The sequence below is a fragment of the Myxocyprinus asiaticus genome, chromosome 8 (genome assembly GCF_019703515.2).
Source record: "Myxocyprinus asiaticus isolate MX2 ecotype Aquarium Trade chromosome 8, UBuf_Myxa_2, whole genome shotgun sequence".
Taxonomy (NCBI): domain Eukaryota; kingdom Metazoa; phylum Chordata; class Actinopteri; order Cypriniformes; family Catostomidae; genus Myxocyprinus; species Myxocyprinus asiaticus.
The window spans coordinates 5,727,733-5,752,402 of NC_059351.1; the positions used below are offsets into that span (position 1 = coordinate 5,727,733).

Consider the following 24,670-nt stretch of genomic DNA (forward strand, 5'->3'; position numbering starts at 1 on the left):
GTGGACCCCCTGCCAGAAATGCAACTTAAAATGCAAGCGAATTGTTCACTGCGAAAAGCTTCACAAAGAATATATCCTAAAGATTCTACCCTAAATCGCCCCCTCTGCGCGCTGCTTTAGTGTGCGTGTGTGGTTGCGCGCGTATACGGGCTGCATCCTGCATATCTTCGTTCGCATCTTCATCAGATATGTGATGTGGATCAACTTGCACTCCGGCTAGCAACCCCGTGGACCACCTGAGTCTGGAGAGTATTTTTAAAGCACGTGAGAACACATCACCGCTCGCGCGGAGCTCGTCTCTTCCAAAGCTTCTAAAGCTATTCACTTCTGTTGGGTTGTACGCGTGGTCTCGTCGAGTTTTTGAGAACGGTACAGACTGCACTTGTCTTTACTGGACCTTGGACTCTCGCTCGGGCGGATAGAGAGACGGATCTCCACCGGGATCTCCTCGCACCACGACTACACCTGGAGCATCCGGTAAGAGGTTATAGGTTCTGTGGCACGAGAAACGAGGTTGCCAGTTCTTTGGACAAGGGAATTGTGTGTGTGTGTGTGTGTGTGTGTGTGTGTGTGTGTGTGTTATATTCTGTGAAAGAGAAACTATTGTTCGTCAGACGTCTGTTCAATTCATGTCCAAGATTATACAGTGCTTTCGCAGAAGACACTGTTATTCAGCCGTAAATGTGCAGACTGCTCTCAAATTGAATTATTTATTAGATTTGTAAGCTCTGTCGAACATTTTAGGACAGGGGGAAGTCATTAAAATTAATCTGGAAGTTTTCGTTGGCTTTCTAACACACTTGAAATGACTCACTGTAAAAATTAAGAGTCTCGAGGCACCATTTGAACCCACCGGAGGTCCTCCTGACACTCTTAAGTAGCCTCAAATATCCTATTTATGTACTCACTGATCTTTCAAATATATTTCAAGACCTCCGAAGCCTTTCTCTTATTATTGGGTTACTGAAGGAACCATTGTCATTCCTTAGACTCCTTTAGATTTCTTGCAGGAACTTGCAGTTTCTCAGAGAAATAAAATGGTGCTGATGAAGAACACCAAATGGTGCCTTAAATATCGTTATTTTTATTTTTTAAGTAAAACTATATCTGTGATAACCTTTGCTTCCCTAATGTGGGAAGTGAAAAATGAGGGCTACAGTATCTTTGATCTGTCTTCAGATTGTACAGTATTTTTGTAATCTATCCTTTAAATAATGTGAAGTTTATAGTGATACTCCCTTATTAAAAGGAATATTCCTTGTTCAATACAAGTTAAACTCAGTGGACAGCATTTGTGGCATAATTATGATTACCACAAAAAATTATTTGGACTCATCCCTCCAAAAATGGAGGTTACAGTGAGGCACTTACAATGAAAGTGAATGGGGACATTTTTTGAGGGTTTCAAGGCAGAAATGTGAAGCTTATAATTTTATAAAAGCACTTCCATTTATTCCTCTGTTAAAACTTGTGTATTTGAACAGTAAAGTAGTTTAAATCGATGTTTTACGGGCGTTTTAGGGTTTACGTCATAATGTCGTCATGCAACGAAGTTGTACAATTGGATATAACTTTACGCAGAAATGGTAAGGATGTGATTTTATCACGCTAAAATCATGTTAGCATGCATATTGTTTACGCCTTGTGGCTAAACTTTTGAAACAGTGAGTATTTTAATGTTTACGGATTGGCCCCATTCACTTCCATTGTAAGTGCCTCACTGTAACCCAGATGTTTGCTTTTTTTAAAGAAAAGAAGGGACGAGTCAAACTACATTTTTTGGTAATCAATATTATGCCACAAATGCTGTCAATTGAGCTTAACTTGTATTGAACCCAGAATATTCCTTTAACACACATGCATCATGCTTTATGTTAGTTTGTGAATCCTCTGAATATATAGTATATGAATGCTCTTGAAATCCAGAAGTCATTTTACTCCAGTGATTTTCTGAGAGACAAGAGGCTTGCATAAGCAGTTTTCTTTATTTCTGTACAGCCCTGTCATATTTTGACATTTTCTCACAAGACTTGTGTAAAGTGCTGTCTTTTCCTGTTGGTCGAATGAATGCTGAAAAGACACTCCAGTTTGAATACACGAGTTCTCACTTCCATAAAACACAGACAAATATGGTCACAATTATTAAAAGCAAGGATAAAACGAGATGAAACCATCAAAGCTGCGTTAAAATAGAAGCTCTATAGGCACTTTTTCTCCTATTTTAGTGGCAGCAGATTTAGGCAAAGTGAAAATGAGAGCGAGAGAGCTAGGGATGAGCTGTTTCTCCCTCGTGCTGTGAGGATGACTTAGTGTCTCTCACCTTCATCCTGACACCTCATCTATTATCATTAGGCACACAGTCAAACAACTCTCTCAAGATGTGGGTGTGAAACTGTGTGTACAAAAGTGAGAGAGAAGATGAGTGTGAAAAGAAGGATCTGATAGAGAGAAACAGAAGGAGAACTCTTAAAGTAAGAGTCCACGATTGACAGGCCTGGGCCAGAGTCATGACCTGCTCTATTTTCACTCAAACATACACGTTTGGCTCGTTCGCAACATTTGGTGGTTAGTGCATTGACTTGACATGACTCCTTGACCTGTCCGGCAGTTGATCTGAACCTGCTGAATAACCCTAAAATATTTAATATGCCCACAGCAGTTTATATACAGTGTGATTGCAAGCCGTTATACCATCTTTGTACAACAGACCAACTGATATCACCATACAAATGCTGCAGATCTTTCGTCTGGAAATTAATTGAATGATAATGAAGTGTTGATGTAATGCTGTCATTTTGGATGACTGTATTCATCTCTCTCTCTCTCTCTCTCTCTCTCTCTCTCTCTCTCTCTCTCTCTCTCTCTCTCTACAGATTGACTCGAGTAGAACACAGAGGTAAGTGAGATCTTCATACTAGTATTTTTACAGCTTGGAAACAATAACAAGGAGGGTGAAGGAGCAAGAATGAGAGGTGATAATTGAAATTTGGCACAGGGCAGGAATCAGTCTTTATGTTTGTTTGAATCAGAAACCCCTTAAATCATAAGCTACAGTATATGTCTGTTTTTGGATTAATAATAAAAAATAAAATAAAACACTCCAGTCAACGCTTGAAACAGCAACCACACCAAAATTTACTGTGACAGTAGACAATATAGAGCTGAATAGTCCAATAATTTCAAATGTGTTCAAGCAGAGCATTTATTGTGTTATGATGTCTCAAGCATTATTTACAGCTACTTTTGGAATTGATGTTGATTAATATGGTTAAAAACAATATGCCTCTATAAATGTACACTGGCACACTTCTGGGGTTGATTTATATGTTTGTTTGAATCAGAAACCCTTTTAATCATGAGCTATGAGTTTGGCATGAAAAACAACCTGTTCTCGTACGTAGAATGAACTTTACTGTATATACATTTTTGCAAACTGACTTGTACGTGCCGCTTTCTAAGTTTCGCCGCAATCTTCTGGTGAAATGAACACTAGAGGCGCTACAACAACTGTGTAGTTTAAACATTGTCGTACAAATCACGAGTGCAATTGCTGATTTTGATTTTATAAAAACATATGTTTCAATCACTCTATTACTCAACCCCCCACCATTTTATGATCCAAAAACACTTTTACATTAATGCATGATTTGAAAAACGAAACATTTTAACACTTGTATTACAGACCCACCTACATATACACACTTATTCCTATGTTGTCATCTTGCTTTGTAGTTCACCTGTTAGAGCATTGGACTTATAACTTGACAGTCGTGGTTCAAGCCCAGCCAAAAACGTACAAAAGTAAGTGTCTAAGAAGTGACACAAAATGACATGGTTGCTTCAGTTAATGTGTGTGGTTTTTTTTCTTTTTCAAATTTGCATTTTTAAACATTATCGGTTAGGGTTAGGTGTTGGTAAAGGATAAGGATGTCTGTTTTGTTAAACTCTCATTTACCTTTTGATTGGTTAGGTTTGGGGTACAGTTTTAGGTTAGGGGGATACATTTTACTTATTAAAACCTCCATCTAAAATTCACCTTAAAGGGGTCATGAAATGTCCTTTTTTTATAATTGTAATATCTTCGCTGAGGTCCACTTATAATGTTAGTATAGGGTTTTATTTTGCACCAAAACGGTCATCATTTAGTCATATATAATAACTTTCCACCCTGTCTCTGGTTTTCTGTCTGAAAAGCTCGGTTTCAAGCTCTCTGGCACTTTCAGACTTAAATGTAAATGCCAACTGTTATGATTGGCTAACATCGTGCAGCCCTTCCAATACATCCATATTTGAAACGCAATCCGAAGAAAATGAAAAAACTCCACACAACATTATAAAACTAAATTTCAGTGTAAACACATAACGTACACCCAACACATGTCATCTGAATATATTAAACTGTTCACTCAAGCAGTACCATAAATTATCAAACAGTCATGAAATTTCATGAATGAAATTGTTTACTTACGTTTTTGCGGTCCAGTAGTGCTTTAACTGCCCCATCTTTCAATAACAGTTCCTTTACTAAGCTTGAATCATATTGTGACTGGTACACAGCAATCCACGCTGAAATGTTCTGAATATGCAAACTTAATACAATCCACGGTGATGCTGGGATCTTCAACCGGTTTTAACAGGCCAAAGCAGAGAGCCTGGTCTTTACAGGAGCGACATCTCTCAGATCTTTGTGTTTGTTTAAACACAGGATGGCATGTGATTCTCCCAGTCAGTGGCAGCAGCTAAATGAGACGTGTTTTTTAAAAGTTGCAATTGTACCACTCGTAAAACATGCCGCACATCACCAGAAATGCATCAAAAAGATCAAAGACGTTCATATAGTGCATGTTTACAAAAGACTAACAATTAAAATGAGCACAGATGGGTGCAAAAATGCTCCAGGATGCCTTCAAAGCAGCACAACAGCAAAAGAGCAAACAAACAGCAAGATGAAACAGAATGGGGATCTCCTTTTTAGAGTAGTAACTTGACATGGCGTCTTTTAAAAGCGGTGCGAGATGTATGATAACGGTCAAAGCTGTTCATCTAGTGTAGAAAACCATTTAAATCCATATAGGCACATGAAGGTGTCCTGTTTAAGTCCCCTTTGGTGGAATCTCCCATGACAGGCCCTCTCTCCTCTTCACCTGTGTGAGTGTGACTGTCTGAGCACCAGTGGGTGGGGCCAGGGGGCAATGACGAAAACTAGGTGTTGATGTCTTACTGAAGAAGCAGTCCTATGCAGATGTATTTGGTCCTTGCGACGTCACAAGTTCCACAAATTCCAAACGAGCTGTTTCAACAGCCTGGTTTAAATGAATGATTTTTCAGTTCTGAAACTTACAGTATGTTTTTATAGTTTAATGACCTCTTATATGTCAAAAGATCAAGGAAAATTAGATTTTTTCATGTCATGACTCCTTTAAAAACCACGTCTGATTACAACCTCATTTCGCTCGGTTTTGGCGCCCCCTGCTGGACATTTCACTTGAAAACTGCAGCCAAACATGTAATGAAGCACGTAATTTCAGTTTTGCAAAAACGTTGCAATGCTCACAAAAAAGTGCCTATAGAGCTTCTATTTTAATGCAGCTTTGATGGTTTCATCTCGTTTTATCCTTGCTTTTAATAATTGTGACCATATTTGTCTGTGTTTTATGGAAGGCAGAACTCGTGTATTCAAACTGGAGTGTCTTTTCAGCATTCATTAGACCAGCAGGAAGAAGTCAGCACTTTACACAAGATGTGGGTGTGAAACTGTGTGTACGAATGTAAGAGAGAAGATGAGAGTGAAAAAAAGGATCTGATAGAGAGAAACAGAAGGAAACTCTTAAAGTATTTGCAATGCTCACATAAATTTCATGAGACCAGGCTGAAAACTATTTGGTATTAAGTTGTTGTGGTTAACAGATAGTGGTCAGTATTTTTTGATGGCTGATGCCAATATCAACACCCAGAGAGCAGGGTGACCAATCGCTGATATGAAGCCGATAATTAAATAAAAAAATGATGTGTGTAATCTTTTGATGTTACAGTAAAGTCGGCATGAAACGGAAATCGTGACAGACTTTATGTATGTATTTCCTTTTGAAACGGCTTATGGAACAAGAAAAAATGTAGGCCGGAAGTCTTTTTATCCATCGGTTGTTGGTTGGACTGTGAAAAGTCAGCATTGCATACCGGAGTGGAGGAAGTTTGGAGTTTGTTTGTTGTTCAGTCAACACACAGAACCACACACACAGGTGTGGATGAATCGTTCACAATAAGACCAGTAACATGCATTAATTAAATAAAAATAGGGTCAATTTTGATTTCATGCCGACTTTACTTTTTTTTTGTCTCATATCCCAGCTTAATATGCAGAGTCAACAGTAAGTAAGCAGTTTGTAGGTTGATTTCACCTAAAAGAGTAAGACTGGCTCTGTGGTGCTATATCAAAACTTTCCTCTGTTTGTTTGAGTGACCGGTCCAGGCCGTCACAGCAACATTGGCTCAACCAATAATATGAGTTTGGGGCAGGACTATCAGTTTGAATGACCAATGGAAGACGAGGAGAGTTTAATGGAATTTTTTTGTAAACAGTAGTTGTTTTTGCAGTTCCATTTGGTGATATTAGTGGTACAGAAATTACACAATTTTAAGTGACCACGTTTGTTTTACACTTTACAATGTTTACTCAAAATTCATTAAACTTATGAAAACAGAAAGTGTGCACGAGATTTTGGAACTGACACTTGGAGAAATGATGACTACTAATTGGTCATTAGTGAGGACTAACTGAGGACCATTATTGGCTGATGCCAATAATCTCAAAATGGCTAAGTATTGGCTGATTAATCGGCCTGGACGATATACTGTATCGTCCTGTTACTCGTGAAACAGAAAACATTTTCTTTATATCTGAAGAAAACCCACCCAGAGCCCATAAAAACATGAAAAGATCACTTTCTTTTATAGCCAGTAGTTAAATGCGTGTCTTATGTCATTCAGTGCTCTAACACTGTTTAGTCGTTTTAATGTGCCTTTCTGTCTGAGGCCATGCTGGAAGGCGCTGATGTCCACTGAGATCAATAAAACCTCCATTCAGTGAGGGGGTGAAATGTCTTCTCTCTACCCTTTTGGACTCTCTCTCTCTCTCTCTCTCTCTCTCTCTCTCTCTCTCACACACACACACACACACACACACACTCACACAAAGGGGTGCCTGTTTTATGCTCTTCAGTTTAAATTCAGTTCTACACAGGAACACATATGAACACTCACAAGTTTAAGAAGCTAAGCGGGAACCGCAGATTATTCCAGTGCCGCACATCATCAAGCAGTTCAGGTTAAAATTGTTAGTGTCATGTAAGATGTAAGTATCTAAATAAACATGCACTGTTTTATGATTGAAACGCTGTACCAACCAAACGTAATTTCCAAGGGTGCAAACTATTCTCCATTTGGTGAAATTCGCCATTTCATATTGAAAATATTCGTATGTCATTCATAACTGTGAATGTGAAAACATGAACGGAGCCGTTTTCAGCATATCAGGCTGAAGACAAAGAGCGAATTTGTGTATATTGTAAAAGAATTGAATGAATGTGGTTGTCTGGCAGGCTTTTGAAGTAGCTTGTTAGAACATTCACTAGATATTGTCTAAGAAAATGATCTATAAAACACAAAGTAATGCATTATCACCATCAGATTGGAACTAGAACATTAGACCTGTGACTTGTGACTTACATTGAGTTTTTCATTTGTGGCAAGGACAGTGTCATATATTTTTAAATGCAAATATTAGTTAATAATTTACAATCCATTTAAGATTTTCTTAATAATTTCTTTATGTCTTTAATTAATTCTGAATTTTGTACAGCATCTCCTAAGTGTCTTCTTTTCTTTTAAGTATGTCCTGGTCAGGTCTGTGCTCAAAAAAATGAGCCACCAGTTAAAGGAGTAGTTCACCTAAAAATGGAAAATGTACTTTTACTCACTAATTTACCCAACCTTATGTTGTTCAAGACTCACATGCTGTTACTTTTTATTGGAACATAAAAAAATATATTTTAAGCAGCTCTATTCCATAGAATAACAGTTTATAGTGAGCAGGAGCAGTTGAGCTTCAAAAGGACAAATGCTATAAAGCACTAGTAAAGGTGCAATATAAAGACATCATAACAGTAGTCCATATGACTTGTGCATTTTATTCCAAGCTTTCCAGAGCCAAACAACAGCTTAGTGTGTATGGACTACTTTTATGATATTTTAATAATGAGTTTTTTCTCTTTGGACCTTGACAGCAGTGCTCAATATGACTGTTTTTGTATGGAAAAGAGCAGCGTTAGGATTCTTAATGAAAAGATTGTGTTAAGATTCTACTGGGGGGAAAAACTCCATGAGGGCAACTTGAGGGCAGTACATAATTTTGTATTTTCTTTCTGTTAGCCAGCTGACACAGTCATGTCATTTTACAGATACATCAGTGATGAAAAGAAATTCAAATTATATTCGTCTTTTTTTAGGACAGCACAAAATAGAAATAAAAGATGACTGAAACAGGCAAATTGCTAGCAATGAGAGGCAGTGTTTATCTTGTACTGTGTGAATGTTTAGAAAAAACGTGTATCTATTAAAACCAAAAATTATCACATTTTGGGCCTTCGTTGTATTTAAATCCTTTATTCAGAAAATGATTGCATTCATTGCCTTAAACATTTAAAAAGGAGTTAAGAGGCCAATTACATCCCCTAAATGGTTACAGCCATGGTTACAGCCTTGAACACATTTCTCAGTTACTTTGAAAGCCTGTCAGTGATCAATACTGTGTCTGATGTATGAAAGTAAACAGCACAACCTAGTGGCCATATGTTCTTACTGCAGTCACACCAGTGTCTGACATTAACCACAGCCCAGGCACAAAAATGCACCGGATGTTTAAAATTTGTGTAGAATTCCTATGTTTTTATGTTGTTATGTTATGTTATGATATATTTAATTCTATTCTATTCTAGTTATGGTTTTAGTGCTTCTACAGACACAGTAGTCACCTGACTGACCTTACCTACAAAGCCTAAATGCAGAAACTACGCTGACTTTAAAACTGAGGAAAATGGCTTTAAATTTTTGTGATTGTCTACCCAAATGTGGATTATAAAAGAGCCTCACTCAGTTTTCTCCGAATCTAAACATAGGTCTCTTACATCATATTTGTAGTTACTGTGTTGTGCCTTTTCATGGCAGTATAGTTGTCAGATATCTGTATTCACTGTCTCAGAGGCAAGTGTTGTTGAATGTGTCACTACTATAAAGTGTTTTTGATGGGGACAAAATAAGCTCTGAAAGCACAGAACAGGAAGAAAACACTCCCAACAATTTTTGAAACCTCAACCACACAAAAAGTTACTATGACAGTAGACAGAGAGCTGTATAATATAACATAGGGATCGACCAATTATTGAAAATATATTTTAGCAGAGCGTTTATTGTGTTGTGATATTTCGCGCTTTATTTGATGCTACTTTTGTCATGTTGATTTATATGGTTGGAAACAATATGGCCTCATAAAGGTAAAAAAATATCCATGAAAATCAATTTTAGGGGGCAAGCTTTGCCTATTAATATATAAAAAATAAAAAAAAACAATCTGACACTGACTCACAATTCTGCTCTCAAAACCCCCAAACCACACCATCTGTCACAGTAATCTCTCACATGAAAATGATCTCTTAGATCTATGTAATAATAGACATAATAAACTCGTTAACATATATCATTAACATAAAAATAGGTACATCAGGTACACACACACACACACACACTAAAAATACCCATACAGTAGTTTCCAGTCTGATACCACTAGTGAAAATGCTTCTATATGGCATTTTTCTAATAAATTATATTATTAAATGATAATATGATTTAAAGTTACATTTTTACATTATACCTTTACATCATTAACATTTTCAGAACAATTTTAGATTTTCTTTCTATATCCTTTTCTTTTCTTTTTTTTGTACATCCCTTTTGCTTTCATGTTAACATGCACTCGAGCTGGCATTGAATCCACAAATTTGTGCAAAACTTACGTTCCATGTTATCCCAGCATGATTTGAGAATGTTTCAAAGAGCATCTTGTGTGCTTCAAAGGAAGCATGGAAATCTGACCTTTTGTACAAAGGAGTCAACACGGTCAATGTCACAAATTTGCTCATGTTTGATTAGTGACCTAGAAAAAGTGCTGAATAAATACTAATAAGAAATAAAGAATTTACTAAATATTTCTTGTCCATTTTATGTCATAACATTTCTTTGTTTTAAATTTTTTAAGATCCCAAAACTTTTTCTTTATGTCCAGAACTGAAACTGTTGAACCTTACTGTATTAACATTGGGGAATATAACACAGTGATAGAGAGTATACTTATACAAATGCTAAAAGTCAGCTGTTTCCAAACAGTACTGAAACTATCATAAAAGAGACAAATCCAGACTGATGCTTTAATTGAGTGTTGGGATGTTTTCGGAGATTTAAAGGGTGTGTGTGTGTGTGTTTAATGAGTTTTTCATTTTTCAGGAGAGTCCTGTGGAGTCTGTTCTTCATTCACCCAGCGAGAGACAACTGAGTTTAGACTCGGTTTAAACTCATATGAACACATGTAAGTTGTCTGCATACATAAGACTTCTTTTGTATTTATACTGAGCGGAAGATACTGTTTTTTCTATCCCCTAACCCTTACCCTAACCCTCACACAATTGGCATTTTCATTTTATTTTACACCATTATTCTGAAGGTTTAAAGTTTTTTAACAACTGGAAAGTGGAGAATTCAGAGTGAAATAACCTCAGACAGCTTAGTGCAGCCTCTGTTTTCAGCAAATGTTAACATATATCACATAATAACAGATTTTTAATGGCACAGTTCGCTCAAAAAAATATGTTTTTGCCGAATATCTCCTTTTTTTGTTTCCACGGAAGAAAGAAAGTTGCAGGTGTTTTGGAACTAGTTTTTTGAGTGAACTAACCCATTAAGGGGTGCTGACAGCTTAGAGTTAATCGCAAATTGCTGGCTGAAGCGCCCCTAAATAGGGTCTTGCAGCACATATGGCTGGTTCCCACAATGTGGGTGATTTCAGGTTTTACTATGCTTTTGGGGACATTTGGTCCCCACAATACAGGCAAAACCTGACTCACATAAACTCTTTTTGATTGTTCTCCATTACATGTGCAAGAACAAATGCTTTGCTGTATTCCCAAAAATTTCCCACGTCTCCTGAGTTCTCACATAGTTTTTGTTAAAGAAAGTAGTTTATTTCTGACCAGCTGCTGTCAGCCGCAAATAAAGCACACATGAATACTGTATATGACCATAAAACCTCAGCGAATTTAGTGCGTTTGAGTGCGTGTGTGTTTTATAGTGCATACGCTGCTGCATTATTGAGAGGTCCTCACAGATGCATCCAGCTCTTTCTGACACTGAAGATGTAATATACTAAAAATAAATACTTACCTCATCTCTCTTGCTCTCTCTCTCTTTCTGTCTCTCTCTCTCTTCTTCTGTGTTGGTTTCTTTCCTTCTGTCTCTCTCCATCTGTCTGTCCATCTCTTCCTCTCACTCCCTCACTTATTCTTGCTGCCTGTATTGTGTGTGTGTATGTCTGCGTCTGTCTGTTTTAATGTGCTAAACTGGAGCTGCATTAATGCATTAGATTGTTTTTCCCCTCTCCTCTCTCTCGCTCAATAACTATCCCTTTCTCACTCTGATTCAACCTCCTTTCGCTCTCTCTCTCTCTCTCTGTCTCTGTAACTCTCCTTCTCTTTATTAGAGGTGGTACTTATGAATCTGGTAGTGCATTAAGGTGATAGATGAAGATAGTATATTCCACATTGCTCATCTAAATATAGAAGGCGCAAATAAACCAGAAAGCGGAGACACAGCAGGGGCTATCTCTCTCTGTTTACTGTTGAGTTTAAAAAGATAGTTAATCATTTATCATGTATACTTTAAGTATAGAGTGCATTACAATAAATTCTTAATATAATATCTGAGGGATGGACATCAGCTGTGGAAGTGTTAAATACATGCCATGTACCACTTCTGTCAAGCAACGCATGCTCCAAAACATGCATAAATGGTAAATTATGTAAATTGTGGTCTGATTAACATAGATGCTGGATGAAGCCGAACTACAATTACATTATCTATGTCTTTAAAAGTATAGACTGAACATCATCTGAACAATAAAAAATGGTGCCATTAGACACATCTCATCCAATGACTTTGAATATAGTGCACAAATCATATATGGACAATGTTAATGATGTTTAATGGTGCTTTTTGTCATTTTGGAACTTGACAGACCTGTGCCAAATTACTTTAATTTTATTAAACATATGGCCAGGATGTTCTTACACCAAATTTCACCTTTTGTCCTCTATGTAAGAAAAAAAGTAATAGGAGTTTGCAATGTGGGTGAGTAAATAAAAACATAATTTTAATTTTGATTACATTTGTGAGACTGCTGCTGCCCTCCTCTGGTTGTTAATATTTTAACACAAGCCAAAATATCTGAAAATACTAAATGTTCTTCTGTTTGTCTCATATCAGCTTCGGTAACTCTGACCAGCAACATGTGCCACATTAAAAGGTAAGACAACACACTTTGGTTATGTTTTTTTTTTTTTTTATGTATATAATCATTCAACCATGTCTCCCTCAGCCAGTTTAGTACTTGATTTCATGTTAGGAAGTTATAAGTCTCATGTAAAGATGAACTAGAACATACTTGTCATTGTACTTATTTTATTTGTTACATCTTTGTCTTGATATCATTTTATACTCCAATATCAGACTAGAGAAATTCTAGAAATCACACAGAATAAATTGTGATGAAGTGGATTAATAAATCACATCTCTTACCCATAAAAACTTGAGACTGTTTTTCAAATAGCTACTTCCTACCCTACACAGTTTGTGCATACACACAGTATATTGTCTATTGTGTATACTGTATATTGTCCATAGTTTACCTCAGTCTCACACCCCTCCCCCGCTCTGATCTTCACTTCACACACACACCAACACCTCCTGAAACCCCCCCTCCTGCTACTCAATCTGCACTTATGATCTGTGAGGACAATGTGTGCCAGGTCTTTCAGAAACAAAAGACTAGGAAAGCTTCAGGCCCAGATTGTGTTTCACCTGCCTATCTGAAAGACTGCACTGACAAACTGGCCCCCATCTTCACACATATCCTCTGTAGATCACTGAAGCAGTGTGAAGTTCCCTGCTGCTTCAAATGCTCCACCATCATTCCGGTCCCCAAAATACCCAAAATCACAGGACTTAATGACTACAGACCAGTCGCTCTCACGTCTGTAGTCATGAAGTCATTTGAGAGACTGGTTTTGGCCTACCTGAAGGACATCACTGAACCCCTGCTGGACCCCCTTCAGTTTGCTTACCGAGCAAACAGGTCTGTGGATGATGCTGTCAGTATGGGACTGCATTATATCCTGCGACACCTCGACAGACCTGGGACTTATGCAAGGATCCTATTTGTGGACTTCAGTTCAGCCTTCAATACCATCATGCCTGATCTTCTCTCAACCAAACTGACTCAGCTCTCTGCGCCCACCTCAATCTGTCAATGGATCACAAGCTTTCTGACAGATAGGCAGCAGCTAGTGAGACTGGGGAAACTCAAATCCGGGACCCTCACTATTAGCACTGGTGCTCCTCAGGAATGCATTCTCTCTCCACTGCTCTTCTCTCTGTACACGAATGACTGCACTGCAAAAGACCCCACTGTCAAGCTCCTGAAGTTTGCAGATGACACCACGGTCATCTGCCTCATCCGCGATGGTGACGAGTCTGCATACAGATGGGAGGTTGATCAGGAGACTGTCTGGTGCAGTCACAACAACCTTGAGCTGAACATGCTCAAAACAGGGGAGATGATAGTGGACTTCAGGAGAAATCCCCCCGCACCCCGGGTTCAGCCACCAAATCAGCCACCAAATCAGACAGAAGGAAACTTCAACGGACAGTCAGGACTGCTGAGAGGATTATTGGTGCCCACCCTCCAAGACATTTACATATCCAGAGTGAGGAAATGTGCAGGTAGAATCACTCTGGACCCCAAACACCATGCCCACTCCCACTTTGAACTGTTGCCCTCTGGCCGTCGCTACAGAGCACTGAGCGCCAGGACATCCAGGCACAAGAACAGTTTTTATCCTCAGGCCATTTTCCTCATGAACAATTAAACTGCCTCAGGACTCCCCCATAGTGCAATAATGTAAATACCTATCTTAAGTACATATTCACATATTTAATTAATGTTGTTATATGTCCTATTATTTGTATGTCTATTTATACTCTGACCTTGTTTTATATTCTGTGTCTCACTGTAATGTTCTGTATGCACTTGTTTTTCCTATCACCCAAAAAAAGAATGTGTATTGTGTATGTGAGAACACTTGGCAATAAAGCTCATTCTGATTCTAATTATATTGAGTATATTGCCAATATACAGTATAATGTTTACTTTGGATATTGACATTCTACTGACGGTATCTGCTATTTGCTCCACCTGCACAACACTATGTTTGCACTATCCCATTTACCCCATCCCTTAGACATTCCTACCATATAGGAGAGAAATGACAATAAACCAACTTTTGATCATAGACTTGCTTTGTAAAGTTGCACCTCGCTGTGTACATACAATCAGTGGATGATAAGAGTGAGAGAGTATGTGTGTGGCGTATGTGTTTCTGTGTGTTTATTTGCAAGTTTGTTAAAGGAATAGTTTACCCAAAAAATGAACATTTTGTCATAATTTAATCACTCTCATGTTTTTTAAAAACCATATAACTTTTTTACTGAAGAAGAACACAAAAGGAGATGTTTTAATCAAGGGCGTAGCCAGGAAATTACTTTTGGGTGGGCCTCAATAAAAATGGATGGGCCCAGTTTTCGCACAATTTTCTTTTACCAAATTTTCCTTAACAGAGAAGTGGCACATTAAAACAGTTCTTTCACACTTTCAGAAATCAGAATTTATGCATTTTTTAAACTATTTTGTAAATATATATTTGAAGTCAAAGAATAATCTCTAATATTCTGGGTGGGCCTGGGTCTAATGTGGGTGGGCCCAGGCCCACCTCGGCCCACCCTTGGCTACACCACTGGTTTTAATGAATAATGCGGGATGCCTTTTCAGTACTATTGCACTGGATACTGCCTCACTTTTAAGCTTAAAAAGGACCCATGCAATAAGTTTTGGTAAGAAACAACCTGGAATTTGAGTTATTTCTCATTTAAAATCTTTAAAACCTTTGCACATTCATGAACGCTAAATGAGAGAAGATTGTTCACAATGGCACACGTATTGACTTGCGTTGTTTTTAGTGCTAACGTGCAATGGAAGATGTTCATTAAAAATTACTTCAGTTTTGGGTTGTTAATTACTAAAACCTATAGTATGGCTTCAGATGAAGTGGAATATGATGCACGAGTGGCATTGGCTACTTTAATGATTTTTGGGACCTTATTTAAGCTCTAAAGAGGGGCACCATCCACTGCAATTTTAACGAAAAGATGGCTTGTGATATTCATGTAAGCATCTCCTTTTGTTACCAGGGCTTAAGTTTGAGTACTGAATTGGTAGGCTACTTTTGACATTACTACAAGTTGATAAAAACATTCAAGGCTTTACTGAAAACATTCAGTTCCCATGTGCTGTCTTGTTGGGCGGCTGCTTTCCAGCACTCATGCGAATGTGTGAGCATGCAAGAATAGCACTCGTGACTCACAGCTGCAAAGTGTCAATTGAGTCTAAATGGTAAAAATACCTGTCTTGGTGAGATATTAGAAACTGTTTTAAGAGTTGGTCCATCCAGATGCAGTAAGTACCAAATATTAAAATGTACTGTATAACCCTAAAAACAATGATAAATATATAAAAATGTGCTCAAAGAATGTGCTCGGGGGGAGTGTATTTCTATAAAATCAAGTTTTTATAGTGCACTTCTGATCTTTGAGTGATTCTGAACCTGAGACAAAAGTCAGTGGGACCTTTTAGTTTCAGTAATATTTAAAGAGTTACTTTATAAATGACACCTCACATACAGTATGCAACATTTAAACTTTTTTATGAAGTGTAATATATTTTAATATTACATCAAAGGATGGTCTCATACGTATCCACAGAGGTCTAGGCTAAGCCCTTGAACTGCCCCTGCATCCAGGTTTGAAACGACACGAGGGTGAGTAAATTGTGACAGTATTTTATTGTTTGGGCAAACTGTTACTTTAAATTAGATTTTGTTTTGCTTCATACTACTGCATGAAGCTAGCTGAAGTTAGTCAGTATATGAGACGGTCTCTTGCACTTAATTCGGCTCAGCAAAAAGAAAGTGGACACTAGTCATGAGATCATGAATATGCCCTTCATGTGTGTCTTTGTGTGTATGAGTGAGTTAAATTTGTGTGTGTGTGTGTGTGTGTGTGTGAGAGAGAGAGCGAGAGAGAGAGAGGAAGGATGAATATCTGGGGGATGGGTTGAATGTTTCTCTTTCTTTTTCACATGTTCACACTCACACAAGACATCAGATTAGAGTGAGGATTACAGAGCACCAACTATTTCAGAGAAAAGCATGCAGAGTAAGAGAAATTGAATGAGCATCTGAAACACAAAATCAGTGACGGAGAACGCTGAATAATTTGTAATCAACGGTTCACTGGAGGATACACAGCTCAGATGATATAAGTTTCTGTTTCTCTTTCTATCTCGTCCTTTCTCAAAGGCCAGATCAAGATAGCTTAATTAAATGTCAGCACTCTGATGTGTTGAATGTGTGAGTGTTCATGTTTGGCATCTTGCTGTGTGTTAATTTGGTGTGAAATGTCGAGTGCCTCCTGCTCTTAGACTGACATTCTGATTAAGAGCATCTAACACCTCCATCTCTCCCTCAACATACGGAGAACCTTTGTTTGCGTTTATGGTGCATTATACTTGCAATGTGCAATCTTATATTCTCATGGTCGATTAACAGCACTTCCAGAAATAACTCTCCTTTGTTCGTGTGTTTGTATGCAAGTGCTGCCGGCTCTGTGGTTACCTGAGTACTTTCTCAGAATCAGAATCAGAATGAGCTTTATTGCCAAGTATGCTTCCGCACACAAGGAATTCCGCAACTACAATAAAAATAAAGAGCGAATAGAAATATAAGAAATAATATATATAGAAATACACAATAAGACAAAAATATACATATAGTATGTACAAATACAAATCTGTTATATACAATGCAAGGGAATGTAATGCAGAAGAGGTAGGATATGTTAAATAATATAACTGACTAGGCTGTGTATTGCACGTAATTATAGTATAGTTTTAACTGTTCATGAAATGGATAGCCTGAGGGAAATAACTGTTCTTGTGCCTGACGGTTCTGGTGCTCAGTGCTCTGTAGCGTCTTCCAGAAGGCAACAGTTCAAAAGGTAGTGGGCTGGGTGAGTGGGGTCCAGAGTGATTTTACCAGCCCTTATCCTCACTCTGGAAGTTTACAGTTTTTGAAGGGAAGGCAAAGGGCAATCAATAATCCGCTCAGCAGTCTGAACTGTCCTTTATAGTCTTCTGATGTCCGATTTCTTAGTTGAATTAAACCAGACAGATATTGAAGTGCAGAGGACAGACTCAATGACTGCTGAGTAGAACTGGATTAGCAGCACCTTTGGCAGGTTGAACTTCCTCAACTGGCGAAGGAAGTACAACATCTGCTGGGCCTTTTCACAATGGAGTCAATGTGGGTCTCCCACTTCAGGTCCTGTGAGATGGTAGTGCCCAGGGACATGAATGACTCCACTGCTGCCACAGTGCTGTTCAGAATGGTGAGCGGGGTAAATGTTGGGGTGTCCACTATCATCTCCACTGTTTTGAGCATGTTCAGCTCCAGGTTGTTATGACTGCACCAGTGAGCCAGCCAGTCAACCTCCCTTCTGTATGCTGACTCATCATCTTGGATGAGGCCGATGACAGTAGTGTCGTTTGCAAACTTCAGGAGCTTGACAGAGGGGTCCTTGGCGGTGCAGTCATTGGTATACAGGGAGAAGAGTAGTGGGGAGAGCACGCATCCCTGGGGGGCACCAGTGCTGATCGTACATGTGCTGGAGGTGAATTTCCCCAGTCTCACTAGCTGCTGCCTGTCCGTCATAAAGCTGGTGATCCACTGACAGATGGACATGGGAACAGAGAGCTGGGTTAATTTATACCATAGGAGAGCTGGGATGATGGTGTTGAAAGCCAAACTTAAGTCCACAAAAAGGATCCTTGCATATGCCCCTGGTCTGTCCAGATGTTGCAGAATATGATGCAATTCCATGTTGACTGCATCATCCACAGACCTGTTTGCTCTATAAGCAAATTGAAGGGGATCTAGAAAGGGTCCAGTGATGTCCTTCAGGTGGGCCAACACCAGTCTCTCAAATGACTTCATGACCACAGATGTCAGAGCGACGGGTCTGTAGTCATTACGTCCTTTGATCTTCTTAGGACAGGGATGATAGTGGAGCATTTGAAGCAGCAGGGAACTTCACACTGCTCCAGTGATCTGTTGAAGATCTGTGTGAAGATGGGGGCCAGCTGGTCAGCACAGGATTTTAGATAAGTGGGTGAAACACCGTCTGGGCCCTGTGCTTTCCTTGTCTTTTGTTTCTGGAAGAACCGGCACAGCTCCTCTTCACAGATCTTAAGTGCAGGTTCAGTAGCAGGGAGTGGGGAGGAGGGTGGTTGCAGGAGGTGTTGGTGTTTGTGTGAAGTGAAGGTCAGAGCGGGTGCGGGGTGTGAGACTGGGCTTTTCAAATCTACAGTTAAACTCATTCAAGTCATCAACCAGTTGTTGGTTCCCTACATTATTGGCGGATGGTGTCTTGATGTTAGAATGTCTTTCAGGCCTCTCCACACTGATGCAGGGTCATAAGCTGAAAGCTTGTTTTTCAGCTTCTCAGAGTAGCTTCTTTTAGCCACTTTAATTTCCTTAGTCAGTGTGTTTTTGGCCTGATTATACAAGATTTTATCCCCGCTTCTGTAAGCATCCTCTTTGGCATGACAAAGCTGTCTGAGTTTTCCTGTAAACCAAGGTTTGTCATTGTTGAACATTAAATAAGTCCTAGTAGGAATACACATATCCTCACAGAAACTGATATATGATGTCTCAGTATCTGTGAGCACGTCCAGATTGGTGTCTGCAGCTTCAAAAACACTCCAATCAGTGCAGTCAAAGCAGGCTTGTAGTTAATATTGTGTAGCAGTGGTCCAGTATATTTCTGTCCCTGGTGGGGGATGTAATGTGCTGTCTGTATTTTGGCAGTTCACGGGTGAGACTGGCTCTGTTAAAATCGCAGAGAATAATACTAACTGAGTCCGGGTATTGTTGTTCTGTGTCTGTGATCTGATCAGCCAGCTGTTGCAGCGCTGCATTCACGCACATGTGTGGAAGAATATAAACATTCACCAGAATAAAACTCCCGTGGCGAGTAAAAAGACTTACAGTTGATAAAGAGCACTTCCAAATTAGGGCAGCCCATCTTCTTTAATGTTGTTACATCTGTACACCAACTTTCATTGACGTAAAACACGTTCCACCGCCTCTCGTTTTCCCCGTTAACTACGCAATGCGATCCGCTCTGAACAGCTGAAAGCCCGGCAGATGTAACATGCTGTCCGGGATGGCTTCACTCAGCCAGGTTTCTGTGAAGCACATGGCAGCAGAGTTTGAAAAGTCCTTGTTTGTATGGGTGAGGAGATGTAGTTTGTCCGTTTTGCTAGGAAGAGAGCGGAGATTCGCCAGATGAATACACGGCAGCACTGTTAGAAAGCCGCGCTAATGGAGCTTGACCAGCGCGCCGGCTTGCTTCCCTTGCCTGCGTCTCATAGCGCACTTAAATAACACAGTTGTGCCTCTGACTAAAATGTCCAGCAATACATCAGAATAGTCAAAAACCAGGAAAAGATTTGTGCTGCTGAATGTTCAACAGTTCGTCCCTGGTAAAACTGATTGGAAAAAAATTACTAAACACAGGTCAAACAAACAAAAATAACAAATGAATTAGAGAGCTCCATACCGAGGCGACCATCTGCAGCGCCATCTTCACTAAAAAAACTAAACTGCAACTAAAGCAAATTAATGCCCTCATTTACATATCTCTGTGGGAACTGGGCTACTGATGATGCATTCATCTTTCTGTCTGGGAGTGTTTTTGTGTGTGAGAGAGAAAGAGACAGTAAGCATGAGAGAGACACACATTTCATTCTGCTTTTATTTTGTATATTGTTCAGATTCAGGCCACTTGAATAATGTAGACTCAATTTGCATATAATTTAATTTTGCTGCAGTAATCAGTTAATTAAAACAGTTCAACACACGTGCCCCTATATTTCTAGCCACTTGAGACACAGAAAAAAATATGTTTTGGGATGCATATTATTTATTTATTTATTATTATTATTATTATTATTATTTTGTACTGTGGGACAGAACAAATAATTTTTAAACTATATTTATATCTTATATATAATATTTTATCATTATATAACATTGTCATAATGCAATCATTATATTATATTTTATATGATGTAATTTTATTTTTACATATACTATTTTACAATAATATTATTACATTGATATATTATAATTATACAACAAATTTAACTTTATTATATCATATATTAATATGATCATATAACCTTTGGAATCATAGAAATATGTCCTCTTCATAGATGATATGTGTCATTTTTTAATGTTAAAATACTATCTCCTATCCCATCTTGATATATGGAGATAAGATAACTGTAAGTAAGCCATTCATAGGTTGACTTCCCCTTAATTAAAGGAATAGTTCACCCAAAACAATTTACATTCTCTCATCATTTACTCATGCTACCACAGATGTGTATGACTTTCCTATTTCTGCTGAACACAAAGATTGTTAGAAGAATATCTCAGCTCTGTAGGTCCATACAATGCAAGTGAATTAAAGGCATTAAAGTAATATAAAAGCATATAAAGGCATTAAAGTAATCCATAGGACTCCAGTGGTTAAATCCATGTCTTCAGAAGTGATATAATAGGTGTGAGTGTGTAGTAGATCAATATTTAAGTCCTTTTTTACTATACTTCTCCACTTTTGACCAGCCCTCCTGTGTACATTCACAAGAGGACTGAGTTCTTCTTTTGTTTTTGGCAATTCACATTCTTCGTCTATATCGTAGGTGTAGGTGGCGATAGTGGTGAGGAATAGAAGTACAGTTTCTTTAATGGGTTGTACTGTTGTTTAAAGTGTTTTGGATCATTCTGCTGACAATATACTCTTTCAACGACAGTGCCCACAGCGTGGAATTATTATGGACTATTTTATGTACAATTCATCTCAAATACTTTATCTAAACAGATCTACCTCACCATACAATCATTACTTAGGGACGATGAAGTAAAGAAAAAAGGTGTCATGTTGTTTTATTATTTTAAACAGGATGTAAATTATGTGTGCTGGGAACACTTCACAGAGTAAAGATTATACAGAGTATTTGCAATGATAATGATCACATTGCTTTCATGTACTTACTTATTATAATTTCCATGTATGACATAAGATCCATTTAAAAATGTTCAAATAAAGAAACCTTTCCATCCCACACTGTAACAAATTGCTGTAAATTTACAGCCAAATTCCTACAGCAATCTACTGTGTTTCTTAAATACAGTAGTTTGCTGTTAAAAATGTTGCATTCTGGGAGCTCAAGAGTAGGCTCACTATGAAGTGACTAGTTTTACGGTAAATAGCTGTTCTGTGCAAGGCATTAGGGGAAAATGAACATTTAAAATCATGATATCATCTTGGTGAAAGCTATAGTGACATTTTGAAACTTCTACATGAAAATTTTAGTTTGTGGCACATGGTTAGTGTTCATGATGTTTCTGACCAACACCTCTGTTCTTTATCATCTCACATCAGCCTTCACTTGTCTGTCTAATGAGAAGTCAAATAAAAAAATAAAAAAATCAACCTTAGAAGCAATGTACATATTAAATGTACAATTTTGCCAGGATTGAACAGTGTATTTTTTATGAAAAAAAAAAACAAACAAACAAAACAATAACAATCTGTACACAGTAAAATAACAGTATAGCACTGCATTGTGGGTTATAATGATGAAATACCCAAAAGCCTTTGTGCTTGAATAAGTATGTATGCTCTGGCAAATGCATTGGAGCTACAAAAATTGTAAAAAAGAAAAAAAGAAAAAAAAACGTACAAAATTATTTATTCAGACTTCATAGAAGTCTTAGTTTAATTAGTGTTGTTGTGTTGTTATCAATAGTTGTGTTTTGATTGAAGTCACCATTATGGCCTGAATGTCTGATCCTACCTTGCAAATTGCACTATATGTGGCAATAGTGATGCATTACACATAAAAACATACTAGCAAAAACAATAAAGGATATTTCAGCAAAATTATATCAGCAAATTGAGTGTTTGATGTTTTTGATGAACTTACAGCCTAACTTGAGCTCGATGAAGTTACAGTATAACTCAAGTTGTTATCAAGACACACAGATATCAACTCTCAGCATACAAAACGCAACAGTGGTGACAATTAACAAACATAATTTCACGTAAATAAGTAAGAGCTGAACATTAAAATCCAAGTAACTTAGACTACAACAAAAACAACGTCAAAATAAACTAGTACATAGTAAAAAATCGAAGTAATTTCTTCATGCCGCAGTGCATGCTGGGAACATACCTGTAAATTTCAACAACAGTAGATAGTATGTAATTTGACAGCTATATCCTGCTAAATTACAGTTGTATACTGTAGCTGTAAAAACAGTATCTAGCTGTTAATTTAAGCAACAGCGAGACACCATTAATTTTACAGTAACATGCTGGCAACCCTGCTGCCATTTCTTTACTGTTTTTTGACAGGAAAATCTTTAAGAGTGCAGAGTCTGATTACAAAAAATAAACGTGGAGTTATATCCTTGTTATTTGAGGACAACGATTGGGGAAGTGTCCACTCGCGAGTCGCGACCGAATGCAATGTAAATAAAACATAAAGATGAAAATGTCCCGGTGTCTACAACTGTACTATATTTACAATAGTGAAAACAACGACATTAAAACACTTAAACGCTTTCTCTTCGGACTTGAGTTGAGCACAAAAATCCTCTGGGAGTAAGCTGAAAAGCACGCGCAGCTCCTCATGAACTGGGAAAACTTTGCGCTGATAATCGCCTCGCTCAGAGACTATTACACATTAAAGTGGTAGATAACACATGGTGACGTGCTAAGTTACTCCAAAGAAACGATTAAACGGCTGATGTTTACAGTGCATCCAAGTTGGCTAAATTTATATAGAAAAACTGCGATCGTCCATAGACCGATCGATGGGCAGATGTTTGATTACGCTACTATTCGGAGCCAGATGTGACGACACGCGGACTGTGATAAAGGCCTATACATTGAAAAAAAAACATCTTAGCCAAAAACATTTAATAAAAATTAAAGGTTGTAATCTATGAGCTTTATACAACACATGTCATCTCCTCACAGCCTCTTTTACATGGTCATGTTTAGATCATGCTACCCAAAGTCTTGCGAGAGTCGCATGCTATATTCGCACACTGTTTTTTATTTTGTTTTTTTATTCCGCAGAAACCTACTAGGTGTAGGTTTCTGCGGCACATCTTCCCTTCCCCTAAACCTAACGTTAGTGACAGTGAATGAGACTGTCGTGAGACTTTGACTGCCGGGGGATTGCCTTAGACCAGTGGTTCCCAAAATTTTTACAGTGGCGTATCCCTAAACATTCAACATTCTTTTGCATTCCCCCTTTGTAACACATAGACAACATTCACACAAAGCATTTTAACACAATTAGCATTGTATAACAACGGCCTTATATCAAACATGTTATATTTGTGGGTGTTTTGCACATATTTATCACATACTGTCCATATTCAATAAATGGCTTACCGATTAATGAGATGGGTCGGCTAGAAATGACATACATGTAACTGCGTAATTTGCAAACTCTTCCCTCATCATGTCACGGGAGCAGGACACAGTACCAGCACTTTATAAGAGCTGTCAGTACGCAAGAATAGCTGCCGGTACTGTGTCTGGAATTGCGAGTCATTGCAGGTACGTTCGAGCACTGCGGGGAAGTAATTGCGCAGTTGCTCGGTCAGCACATGGTGCTTTCTAATGTAACATTTGACACTATCAGAAGGGTTAAGCTCATTTTCTGAAAACAAAATCATGCAACAATGAAAAATACAAGGCTGTAGGGTGCGAACAAATGCGAGTGGAATTACAGCGTGAATGTAAAAAATATTTGGCCGCAACGTTGCGAGTGACATCTGTCATCAAAACTTATGAATTTACACCTTCAGAATCAAACGTCCCTATGCATCTTACCTTATATACAAATTAAGTTTCAATCTGCAATAATAATATTAATAATTATAAAAAAAAAATATTGCGGATGACTGACAAGTGCAAGTCTAAAACAGAAAAGTATCCATTTTGTTTGCTATCACTTCACTACTTCAGCTTGCAGTGTGCTGGGCTGGTGAAAAAAGATACTTTTTTTTTTGTACCCCCATCATCACTTTACGTA

The 24,670-nt window shown here is 38.1% G+C and overlaps 1 protein-coding gene across 1 annotated transcript in view; it reads left to right on the forward strand.

Annotated features, from left to right (window-relative positions):
• The first annotated feature begins 204 nt into the window (after positions 1 to 204).
• The window catches only part of LOC127445273 (receptor-type tyrosine-protein phosphatase S-like), a 102,266-nt gene continuing 77,800 nt past the window's right edge, over positions 205 to 24,670 (forward strand). The window contains exons 1-4 of the mRNA XM_051705209.1: positions 205 to 477; positions 2,874 to 2,896; positions 10,555 to 10,636; positions 12,586 to 12,625. The gene's annotated coding sequence lies outside the window, so the exon portion shown is untranslated. The remainder of the gene's footprint in view (positions 478 to 2,873; positions 2,897 to 10,554; positions 10,637 to 12,585; positions 12,626 to 24,670) is intronic.